The following is a 12,187-nucleotide window of genomic DNA, read 5'->3' on the forward strand; positions in this document are numbered from 1 at the left end:
TATTTCAAATCTGAATACATCAAAGAAGTAGAGAAAGACAGCTTTTAAAAAAAATATCCAATTTATACTTAAACTTATGTAGAGGGGACATAACATTTAAAAAATACCATTGCTAATATCACAGCAAGAGCAATACATTTTCTCAAACAGCTTTCAAGGACCACATTTTTATAGTCCTTATAAGAACCATTTTGCAAAAGCATACATGCCAATTTCTAAGCTAGGATTGGCTTCAATAAGTCAAGTAATCACAATGAGCACAGAAAACAAGTTTGGTTAAATGACTTTATAGGTGAAGGGTAATTTCGGATCTTTCATCTGGGAGACAAAACAGATCAATATGTGCAAAGTCACCCTGTTTCAAACAATGGAAGACACTACTGTATATACTATTATAAATTGTCATTTTCCTATTTTGCATCTGAACCTCTTTTAAATATATTTTAAAGAATAACACTTAACAAAGGGGGGGGGCTTAAATGTGATTGATGGATAGTAAGTGGGGCTAATCAGCCTTCCCTGAGGAAATGAGCTTGAGGATGGATATTAGGAAGGCTTTCCTTAGTAATGGAAGGAGGGGTGAGGACTATGCTAGAGCAGCACCTGAGGACAGGTGCAGAGGTGGCATTGCTATAACCGAAACTGCAAATGGTGGACTTGGGGGTGGGAGAGAGAATTACAACCTTTGCAGGGAAATGTGTGCCTCGTGCCCTCGGAGGTAGCACAATCTGTAGTAAAATGTTCAGTGGTTTCTCCTTTTCCTTCTTCAGCAACCACCCCAGCTGGGAATGCTTTCCAGTAACTCACCTTTTAGTCCTTTGGTTCTGACGGTGGGGCTGCAACAACCCATCGAAGCCTGAATCTGGGAGGGTGGCTCTGATAACAAATCTCAAGTACGAGTGGGACCCTCAAATAAACAAAGGCCTGGAAGCAACTGGATATACAGGACTCAGAAAAAAAAAGGCAAGTAAAAGAATCATCGCTGGGATTCCCCTTATTACGAATCTACTTCAGCCTTCTCATTTTACAAATGTAGAAAGCAAGATCCTGAGAAGTGGCAAATTCATAATCACAGACCTGCTTTTGGTAAAGCCAAGACCAAAACAAAGGTACCAGTTCCATATCATTTACGCTTCTCAAGGGAACTTCATAAGTCCAAGATTTTAAGGGAGGTTTGGTAAGAAACAAATTAACTTGGAAGAAAATAAGGAACAAAGGGAGAGAAGAATGGGTGAAGGGAGAGAGGGAAATAACTGCCCATATGGTATTTAGGAGGGAACTGCCACTGGTGAGTTCCTACCAAAGAAGCATAATCCTAAAGCAGTAACTGGTTTCATTTGATCATTGATCCAGACTCTCCCAGGGAACCACAAATGGCTCTTGATAACCCTTGAAACTACTTGGAACTACCTGTATACCTAACAAACACTTTCATTACTTTATAGTTTGTCTAGATTTTTATTTCAGTTAAGGCTGGGTAATGGATGGATAATTCTATACTGAAAAGTTCACATTCTGTCCTTGGCTAATAAATATATTATCAATGAACTGATGTTCAATAGCATAATGCTTAAAAATAGGGTTAGAACTTTACATTTCCCCTGGGATATTAAATGAGATGGCTTTTTCATTATTGTAAATTAGTTTATATACCTCAGTATGCTATTTAATCTTTTTATATAGAATATCTCTAACATAAAACTATCCTCTGTAATCTAAAGTCTTCCTAGAGAGATTTTAGAAAATATTAAAATTTAAAGTGTCCCCCTGGGCCCAAATGTATTTATTTTATAGCCATGGATATTACAGCTCAAAATCTATGACTACCTAAAATCCATGATGGAGGAATGAGAAGGGAACAGAACGGAAGAACCTCTAATCAACCTCAGCCTTTTCTCTTTTTCTCTTAATGCTCCCCTCCCCTGCAATCAATAATTCTCAAAGACAATGTCTCTTGAATCCTTCCACTTAACCTACTCTGGTTGAGATTACTATCATCTCTACCCCCCATTACTTCAATGAATTCTTAGCTAAAGCTCTTATCTGTCAAACCATTCCCCACAGCATAGCCAGAGGACTAACTACAAATTGGATCAAGCTGCTCCCCAGCTTAAAAAAACCCTGTTTTTAGGCTAACACCCAAACACTTAATAAGCCCATTACAGATCCCCATCACTTCTACAGCCTCTCCCTTGAACTCTATGCTGTAGCCCTAATGAACATTTTTACCCTCTAGCTGGAGAGATGGGTCTTCTTTCCTTCAAATGAGCATCCTGTCCCAATTCCTTCACCCCTCCCCACCCTTGCTAAATCTGGTCAACTCTTGTTTATCCTTCAGGTATCAGACGATATCAAAGGCTACCTTCCCAGACACCTTGACGGTGTTGAAGAGCTTCCTTGATATACAGATACCACATACATACATTACAACTCAACTTATCTCTCAAGGCCCACATCACACTGTCTTGAATTAACTGGTTAACCTCCTACTAGTGTGTAAGCCCAGGGGACCCATTGCTTGATTGTGCTTCACGAGCAGAATGGATGGCAAAATGGTAAGTATTCAAATAAATACTGACTGAAAAGCTGAATATTTGCACACACTCTAAGACATATTCTGTGTATTCTTTCTCTGGTTTCTTCTTGGGGGGATTTTTCCAAAGATATGTTAGGCATAATCCTTGCCATCTAAGACTACTAATTAAAATCACAACAGGGAATAGAGACTTATCCACAAGAAACAATTATGGAGCCATACACCAAATTTATCAATAAAGTTTTTTATCAAAAAACTCCAGCAGAAAGAAGGAGTGCTATTGGTGGTCAAGAAATCAGTCCTGCATGCTTAAGACTCTGCCAGTAATAAAGGCTGCAAGGCAAAATACTAAAAGCTATGGATATGAAAAATAAATGAGAAAGCCAGAAAAAAAAAAAGAGAAATTAAGTCAATATACCTAAAAGTGAGTACAGATAAATAGCGTTAGGTATAGGGACAAGATTAGTCTATGAAAGACTGTGCAACTAGCTAAATAAATATTTTAAAGTGCCTTAAATACATTATGCTAAAAAGACAGACTAACAAAACTTGTTTTTTCCCCCCTCTTTTGAGAGGCAGAAAAAACTAGCTGTATTTTCTTAACTGCGATTTCAACAGTTGGCTGGAGCAAGTTCCATTTATACTGGAAGAACAGAGAATGTAACTAAAATAGGTACAGACTATAAGAAAAAAACTGCATTTACTCCAATCATCAGGGCTATGGATACTTTAAAACATGACAAAACCACAATTGTTATTTTGGGAGTTCAGATTAAATCCTTCAGGATCACCAATGGACAAATGACTGACATGTAGAAACTAAGAATAGTTCATCAAATCTGAATGTAGACAATTCTAAGTTAGGAGTGATTATAGAAAAGTTAGGGGAAAAAACCCTACCAAAAAAATGATATGAAATTCAAATGGGGCAAATGCAATATAAAAATTTTGTGACATAAACATTCAAATACCAGAGGAGTCTAGGCACATGATTTGAAAAAGTCCTCATTTTACAGGCAGCTGTGGTTTAGAGGAAGGGACACTGGACCTAGCAAGAGAACCTGGTTTTCAGTCAGGGCGAGTCACATAACTTCCCTTGGCTTCATTTTCTTCCTATGAAAACTGAGACTAATGTTACCTTAATCACTGATCTTTTCTTTCTATATTTGTGTGTTATTATAATGAACATACAGAAGATTAAGTAAGAGGATAAGTGAAAAAGTGTTTTTTAAATTATAAACCGTAAAGGACTGTAAAAATATAAGGTATAAGTGGCAATCTCGCGGACCACCAGCAGTTGAATAGTACCTGGTAATCCTGTACCACCCAGTAGAGGTCCTGGATGCTGAGACAGTTTACAGGATGAATGAGACACTCCAGGCAAGGCAATGGATCTAGGACATAGTATAAAGTAAGGCATACAATGGTCACAAAGTATTTCTTCCTCTGAACTCAATATTTATCACACCCAATTTTTAAAAACAAGATGGGAAAGCCTAAATATTTCACACTAAGCAATTCAAAGACACACAAAGAAAACTAATTCCCCCCAAATGTGTAATAATTTGGGTTAGTTCAACATTGCAGAAATGTGTGTTAAATCTTTATTTACTCCTCTCCAATGAAGGCGTAGCAGAAACATAATGTTTTCCATTAAAATGCAAAATCTCCAGGCGGGGTCACAGTCAAGTCCTCATGAGCCATCTCTTGATTTATGGGTTCCTAGCTCACCAGGATTAGTAGACTTCTTAGTCCAAAGGAAGGGAGAAGGCCAGGGAAGGACAGGAGGCTTTAGTTATGACTTTACACTTTAGCAGGATATTAACTGTAACACGTTGCTGGTTGGGAGGTGGGGGAAGCAGCAGGAGGAAGGAAAGTGTAACTGAAAGAGAAGGAAAGCAAACCACCAAAGACAACCTTCTCTCTTGTACTTCACAATTCTGTCTTGGACCAAAAACAAAACAAAACAAAACAAAACAAAACAAAAAAACACCCTTGAAAACAAAAAGCAAATTAGTGTGTTCATACTGTCTTCAACTATTCAGACTTAATGACTAAGATACTGATTACTTTGTGTCCAGGTTTGCAGGAAAACTAAGAGAACACTGGCCTAAATGAAACCAGGGCAACATTAGCTATAAGGCAGATACTCTTAATTCTTGGCCTTCAGGGTGATAAACCCTACAGAAGTTTCAGAAGCTATGATAACTTGTCTGCCATAGTTCAAGAAGAAAGAAACAACCTTTGTCTTCAATGGTTTCTTCATTTGTGTCTGTTGAAAGGGGTTATCCTAGCTCACTGGAAAAGCTCCCACCACTTACCAAAACGTCCTAATAGCTTCTTGATGAGAAGCTGAAAAAAGCACTAGCATCCAAGCATCTTAGACTAGATGATGAAGAATATAAGATGGTTCATAGAAAAGTGGTTACCAGCAAGAGCTCCATGATTTATCATTACTGCTGTATCCCTTGAATCAATTCTAAAACATAACAGGATCTCATTAAATATTTGTTGCAATAAATGAATGAACAGATGAACAAGTGAAAAAATGAAATCTGACTTTGCAGTCAAGACTGTCAGCATTCAAATTCTGGTACAATCTCTCTTTTTTTTTTTTTAAAGATTGTATTTATTTGAGAAAGAAAGAGAGCATATGAGAGAGAGAGAGATTGAGATCAGGAGCGGGGGGAGGGGCAGAGGGAGAAGCAGGAACAACCTCCCCCCCCCCCCCGCCGACCCCATGCGGGACTTGATCCCAGGACCCTGGAGCCATGACCTGAGCCGAAGGCAGACGCTTAACCCACTGAGCCACCCAGGTGCCCCGGGCACAATCTCTTACTGGCTATATGTCATAGGGCAAAGAACTATTCTGTGTCTCAGTTTCCTCATCATTTAAATGTATATAATAAAAGTACATATTTCAGGAGTTTTTAAGGGGATTGTAGGAGATAATACCAGCAATGTACTTAGTACACAGTAGGAAAACAAACACTGAATTAATTTTAAGAATTTTGTATCTGTACCCTTCCCTACTATTTGGACAAAACAGCAATAAAACAGAAGACATAATTTAAGACCTAATGACAAACAAATACTTAGGACAAATGCCTTAGTATGATCTACTTGCTCTGAGGATGTATGTGGAAGCAACACTTAGTCACCTAACTTTGCTGCCAGTTGCCCTTCCTTGCCCTATTAGAATTTTAAAATGAGGTTACTCTCCAAGTGGCAAATGAGTAAAATATGAAAATCACAACTTAAATTACTCAAGATGAAATCAAGAAATAGGATGTACACCGAAGTCTAAAGAGTTTTATGAACACTCAAAATTCCAATTGAGTGACCTGGGTATAGTCTTAGGGAGGCAGAACTGAAATATGACAGTTAGTAAACTAAAACATAATCAATTATATTTTACCCCATCTGGAGTAGCTTCATGTAAATAGAAAAAATCTCATGCATCAAAAAAAAAAAAAAAAAAAAAAAAAAAAAAAAAAAAAAAAAAAAAAAAAAAAAAAAAAAAAAAAAAAAAAAAAAAAAAAACCAGAGAAGTATGCTCTGATCCTACCCATCAGTGGTTCATGAGACCTGGATTATCATCCTTCACCTTTGACTCTGATTCCAATGCCCACAAAGTTACTATCTGAGTATTCATTTGTGTTCCCTTATGCCAAAATGCTGGAAGCAAATACCTAAACTGCAAAATTAATATTTGTGACTATTCTACTACAAATTTTAAGATCTTTCGTTTTTACTATTGCTAATACCATGACACTGTATTGAATTATTTAGAGAAAGATACTAAAATGCACCATTTTAAGAGCTGAGGACATTAAAGTTGATCAGCTTACTTTGGGCCAAGTCAAGTGGTAAATAAGTCAGGGATAAGAATTTTCTTGTTTCTGTAAAGCACATTTCCTTCAATTAAAAAAAGTTACGGATAAGCTTGTTACAAAAGGACAACTACTGTATGACTCCACTCATATGAAGTATCTAGAGTAGTCAAATTCATAGAGACAAAAAGTACAATGGTGGTTGCCAGGGACTAGGGGGGGAGGAGGAGTGGAGAGTTAGGTTAATGGGTACAGAGGTTCAGTTTGGGAAGGTGAAAAAGTTCTGAAGATAGATGGTGGAGATGATTGTACAACAACATGAATGTATTTAATGCCACGGAACTATACACTTAAACATGGTTAACATGGTAAAATTTCTGTTATGTATATGTTGCCATGATAAAAAAATGTTATGGGAAACATCTTCCTTTTTTAAAAAGGAAAAGAAAATCACAGCAAACAGTGAAGACCATTGGCAAAGCACTTCATGAGCCCTGGTCTACCCATCTAGAGCATTGTTTTAGACTTGGGTTACATAATCTCTAATGGCCCTTAAAGTTCTTCAATTATATGGCTGTACAATTTGGAAGCATTACCTAGAGCAAGGGTTGGCAAAATTTATCTGTAATGGGTTAGATGGTAAACATTTCAGGCTTTGTGGACTATATGGTTTCTGTTGTAACTCCACTCTGCTCTTATAGGGTAAATCTGCCAAAAACAACACATAAACAAATGGATATAGCTGTGTTCCAATAAAACTTTTCTTAAGAAACAGGCAGCAAACCAGATTTGGCCCTTAGGCTACTGTTTGCCAATTCCTGATCTAGAGCATATCTCTGTGAACATGTATAGACGATACCAATTAAAAACTTTCCTATGTTCCAGGGTTGAAAACTTCTACAATTCCAATAAGCTCTTGTCAGTGTAACACCGTAACTTTATGATTTCTATTTTCCAGGCAATGAGTAGAATAGAGTGGCTTAACTAGTAAAAGGTGGTGGTGGTACCACCATCATCATCATCACCACCATCACCACCACCACCACCACCACCACCACCACCACCACCATCATCATCAAATAGCTCAGAGAGTTAGAAACTCTCTCTATGTTTTGTAAAGGGTTGCCACAATCTGATCTGTTTCCTATGTCACAACAGAGAAAGTCTACCAACAAAGATAAAAAGGAATTTTAAATAAAAACATTCTCTCCTGTTTGCTGAAGAACGGACTTAGTCTCTCACCTCCGACTTCAACACACCATATAGTCCTAGTGGCATTTAAAGAGAAAGTATTTCCCCATTCCATCTGGGATTCTAGAGTGCTGATCTACGAGAAAACACAGGGCTTCAAGGGGGTAAGCTATCTGCTTACATACTTGGAGATAGCACCACAAGCTGGCCTGACCTGGGAAAGTCATGCTGGAATATGTGTATATGTCACCTCCAGTCTTCCTGTGGCCAGCTTCAGCAGCCTGGATTCTGGTCTGAGAAGAGGCCATGAAGGGCAGGGTGGTAAGGGTTCCCCACCCTGTTTCCTTTGAAGAATAGCAGCTCCAACAAGAGAGGGCATATTTAAAATGAGGATACTAGAGCTGTGGGAACTAGATCTGGTCTGACAGCCTGAGGAGAAGGAGGGATGCTTCTATTCCCATGATGCAGCTGATAGGTCGTAATGATATTCTTCCCTTCCAGCTTTCTGGATAACTGTTATAGGCAAATCAAGAAGAATCTGCGGGAAGGGTAAAAGAGTTTCAAAGTACTTTTCACATAATTCATCATAACTGAGGTCCATTCACTACTATACTGCTGAATTACAAAAGAAAAGGCTTTAGTATTAGATCATTTGAATACTGGCATTTTAATTTACTAAATTAAGAAAACTGCAGAAAAATCCAAAGAAGAGAGGTAATTACATGTACTCGTGCTTTTAAAAGGTAAGTTTTGTCAAGAATTGTTGTTCTTGATTTGAACAACTTACAGTGATACTTCATTTCCTAAAAATTTTAGAAGGATGATGCTTATCACAAATACTGACAAGGAAGTTAATTGGAACTTGATAATTATAAATTAGTAGATCACTGTTTCCTTTATAGTATTTCCTGAACAATTTATTCTTTAATCATTTTTTACCAATGAAGTCTGAAGTGTTAAGTGGAGTACTCATTTCTGCTAGAAAAGGAAAGAATTTCTGTAATTAGAAACTGAATTTATAAGCATAGGCATGAATGCTTACATGAAGGCTTTATGTTATGTAAATTAAATCACTTTAGAAGTATCCGACAATAAACTAGTCATTAATAAAACTGAATAAATAGAATTTAACTTTTAAAAGTTGACATGTGTGGTACGATACCCATACTCAACAACATGTGAATGTTTCACACTTCTGTACTTGGTTCATTAACTTCATTACCTTAATATGCCACATTAAACACAAACCCTTAACACACGTTAAGTATCACATGTTAAATATTACACAGATGTATTCTAAATGCCTATTATGGGTTGAATTATGTCCCTGAAAAAGACGTGTTGAAGTCCTAACCCGTACCTGTGAATGTGACTTTATTCGGAAATAAAGTCTTTGCAGGTATAATGAAGTTGCAAAAGGTCATACTGGAGTAGTTGGGCTCTTAATCCAATAGGACTAGTGTCCTTATAAGAACAGGAGAAAGACAAGAAGAATACCTTGTGCAGACACAGATGCAGAGGCAAGATGGCCGTGTGCTGACCCAGGCAGAGACTGGAGCCATAGCACCAGAACTGTACATGCTAGGGGAGTGGAAATTCCCTCCAGGGAGGTTTCTGTCAGAAGAAGGAACCACAGGGACGCCTGGGTGGCTCAGCTGTTAAGTGTCTGCCTTCGGCTCAGGTCATGATCCCAGGGTCCTGGATAGAGCCCCCACATCGGGCTCCCTGATCAGCAGGAAGCCTGCTTCTCCCTCTCCCACTCCCCCCGCTTGTGTTCCCTCTCTCGCTGTGTCTTTCTCTGTCAAATAAATAAATAAAAATCTTAAAAAAAAAAAAAGAAGAAGAAGAAGGAACCACAGCTCAACTACCTCTGCATTAAAGAATTTATGGAAACGGATCAAATTTAGGATCATGGCTATGGGAAATGAGAGAGAATTTGTCCAGGCTCATACACAAGAATAATAAAAACAAACAAACAAACAAACAACCCCTTCCCACAAAAAACCAAAACCAAAACTAAAAAAAAACCCAGCAGTACTGACAACCTAGTTGAATTGGATAACATCTTTCTAGTGGTACTGATCTGCAGCCAGCCATGCTGGTAGAGAAGCAGCACAAATGGAACGAATGGATAAATGGATTGGCCAAAAGGATAAAGGATGGTTGATACAGTGGATAGAAGAAAGGAGCTAAGAGAAAATGCAGGATGATGACACTGGGGTCTGAAGAAGACCAGGAAGAGAAGGAATCCAGACAGGGGTTGACTGAACTACACAGAAAGGGAGGGGTAGTGAATATCCATTTATATTAATGTAATTTCCAAGTATATAAGCCAGAATATGCTTATTTTAAAATCAATTTATATTGTACTTAATTCTAGACATTCTTTTGGGTCCATTCAAAGGAATGTGATTCAGGTTAATACTTACAATACCTGGCATAGAACTACTCTGTGCTGCACATGGCCAGTTACAAAGATTCCTTGATACATATATACATAAATGTATACATATATATACACACATATGCATAGTATTTATTAAAGACCACACAGATGAAGAACTAGAGAGATGTGCTTCTTCAAACATAACACACTCATTTTTTAAAAATTTTTTATTGTTATGTTAATCACCATACATTACATCATTAGTTTTTGATGTAGTGATCCATGATTCATTGTTTGTGTATAACACCCAGTGCTCCAAGCAGAATGTGCCCTCTTTAATACCCATCATCAGGCTAACCCATCCCCCCACCCCCCTCCCCTCTAGAACCCTCAGTTTGTTTTTCAGAGTCTATCGTCTCTCATGGTTTGTCTCCCCCTCCGACTTACTCCATTCTTCCCCTCCTGCTATCTTCTTCTTCTTCTCTTTTTCTTAACATATATTGCATTATTTGTTTCAGAGGTACAGATCTGTGATTCAACAGTCTTGCACAGTTCACAGCACTCACCATAGCACATACCCTCCCCAATGTCTATCACCCAGCCACCACTCCAGCAACCCTCAGTTTGTTTCCTGAGATTAAGAATTCTTCATATCAGTGAGGTCATATGATACATGTCTTTCTCTGAATGACTTATTTCACTCAGCATAACACCCTCCAGTTCCATCCACGTCGTTGCAAATGGCAAGATCTCATTCCTTTTGATGGCTGCATAATATTCCATTGTGTATATATACCATCTCTTCTTTATCCATTCATCTGTCGATGGACATCTTGGCTCTTTCCACAGTTTGGCTATTGTGGACATTGCTGCTATAAACATTGGGGTGCATGTACCCCTTCGGATCCCTACATTTGTATCTTTGTGGTAAATACCCAGTAGTGCAAGTGCTGGATCGTAGGGTAGCTCTATTTTCAACTGTTTGAGGAACCTCCATACTGTTTTCCAGAGTGGTTGCACCAGCTTGCATTCCCACCAACAGTGTAGGAGGGTTCCCCTTTCTCTGCATCCCCGCCAACATCTGTCGTTTCCCGACTTGTTAATTTTAGCCATTCTGACTGGTGTGAGGTGGTATCTCATTGAGGTTTTGATTTGGATTTCCCTGATGCCGAGCGATGTTGAGCACTTTTTCCTGTGTCTGTTGGCCATTTGGATGTCTTCTTTGGAAAAATGTCTGTTCGTGTCGTCTGCCCATTTCTTGATTGGATTATTTGTTCTTTGGGTGTTGAGTTTGATAAGTTCTTTATAGATTTTGGATACTAGCCCTTTATCTGATATGTCATTTGCAAATATTTTCTCCCATTCTGTCGGTTGTCTTTTGGTTTTGTGGACTGTTTCTTTTGCTGTGCAAAAGCTTTTTATCTTGATAAAATCCCAATAGTTCATGTTTGCCCTTGCTTCCCTTGCCTTTGGCGATGTTTCTAGGAGGAAGTTGCTGTGGCTGAGGTAGAAGAAGTCGCTACCTGTGTTCTCCTTTAGGATTTTGATGGACTCCTGTCTCACGTTTAGGTCTTTCAACCATCTGGAGTCTATTTTTGTGTGTGGTGTAAGGAAATGGTCCAGTTTCATTCTTCTGCATGAGTCACACTCATTTTTAACTGATTATCTCTACTATATTTTATAAGCCACAAATATCACCAAGAATTAACAACTGTTGATGTCAGTACATGCTTTGCATTATACTTGGAACATTATACCAGAACTATTAGTGTTTGTAAACTTTGACCCTTGAGACCATTTTTAAATTGCATATAAGAACACTCCATACCATATATGGGAGCATCTATAATATTCAGAGTCAAAATATAGACAAGTAGCACTTAGGAAGTAAAATTTACTGTGATAAAAATGTAAATGTTTTGTAAAGTTATCCTTTGAGGATGCTGTTTCTTCATGAAGCATAATGCTCATGCTTTAAAATTTTTTTCATACAACTTTCCACTATGAAGACAGGACTGAAGTGCAGCTTATTTTTTTTAATTTTTATCAGGATAAGCTTAGTAAAAATTCAAACTTCCTACTAGATGAATTAAACTTACTTCCAGCTAAAGATCTTATAGCTAAAAGAACAACTTCAAGGAAAGGTATGAAACAGAATTCCTGTTTTTATATAGAGAGCTGCCTTCCATTGTCTTGTCCACCCAAAGTGTTAAGTACAACAAACACAATTAGCATGCATGA

At 38.0% G+C, this 12,187-nt stretch overlaps 1 protein-coding gene across 2 annotated transcripts in view; it reads right to left on the reverse strand.

Annotated features, from left to right (window-relative positions):
* PCGF5 (polycomb group ring finger 5) overlaps positions 1–12,187 on the reverse strand; it is a 110,991-nt gene that overhangs the window by 63,421 nt on the left and 35,383 nt on the right. Inside the window, exon 1 of one of the 2 annotated variants that reach the window (XM_028098711.2) lies at positions 3,845–3,873. The exons of the other annotated variant lie outside the window; for it this stretch is intronic. The gene's annotated coding sequence lies outside the window, so the exon portion shown is untranslated. Of the gene's footprint in view, positions 1–3,844; positions 3,874–12,187 lie in introns of those variants that run through there. 2 annotated transcript variants of the gene reach the window in all.

Source organism: Eumetopias jubatus, unplaced genomic scaffold (assembly GCF_037043125.1).
Source record: "Eumetopias jubatus isolate StellerSeaLion01/CBP00866 unplaced genomic scaffold, mEumJub1_p1.0 scaffold_17, whole genome shotgun sequence".
NCBI lineage: Eukaryota > Metazoa > Chordata > Mammalia > Carnivora > Otariidae > Eumetopias > Eumetopias jubatus.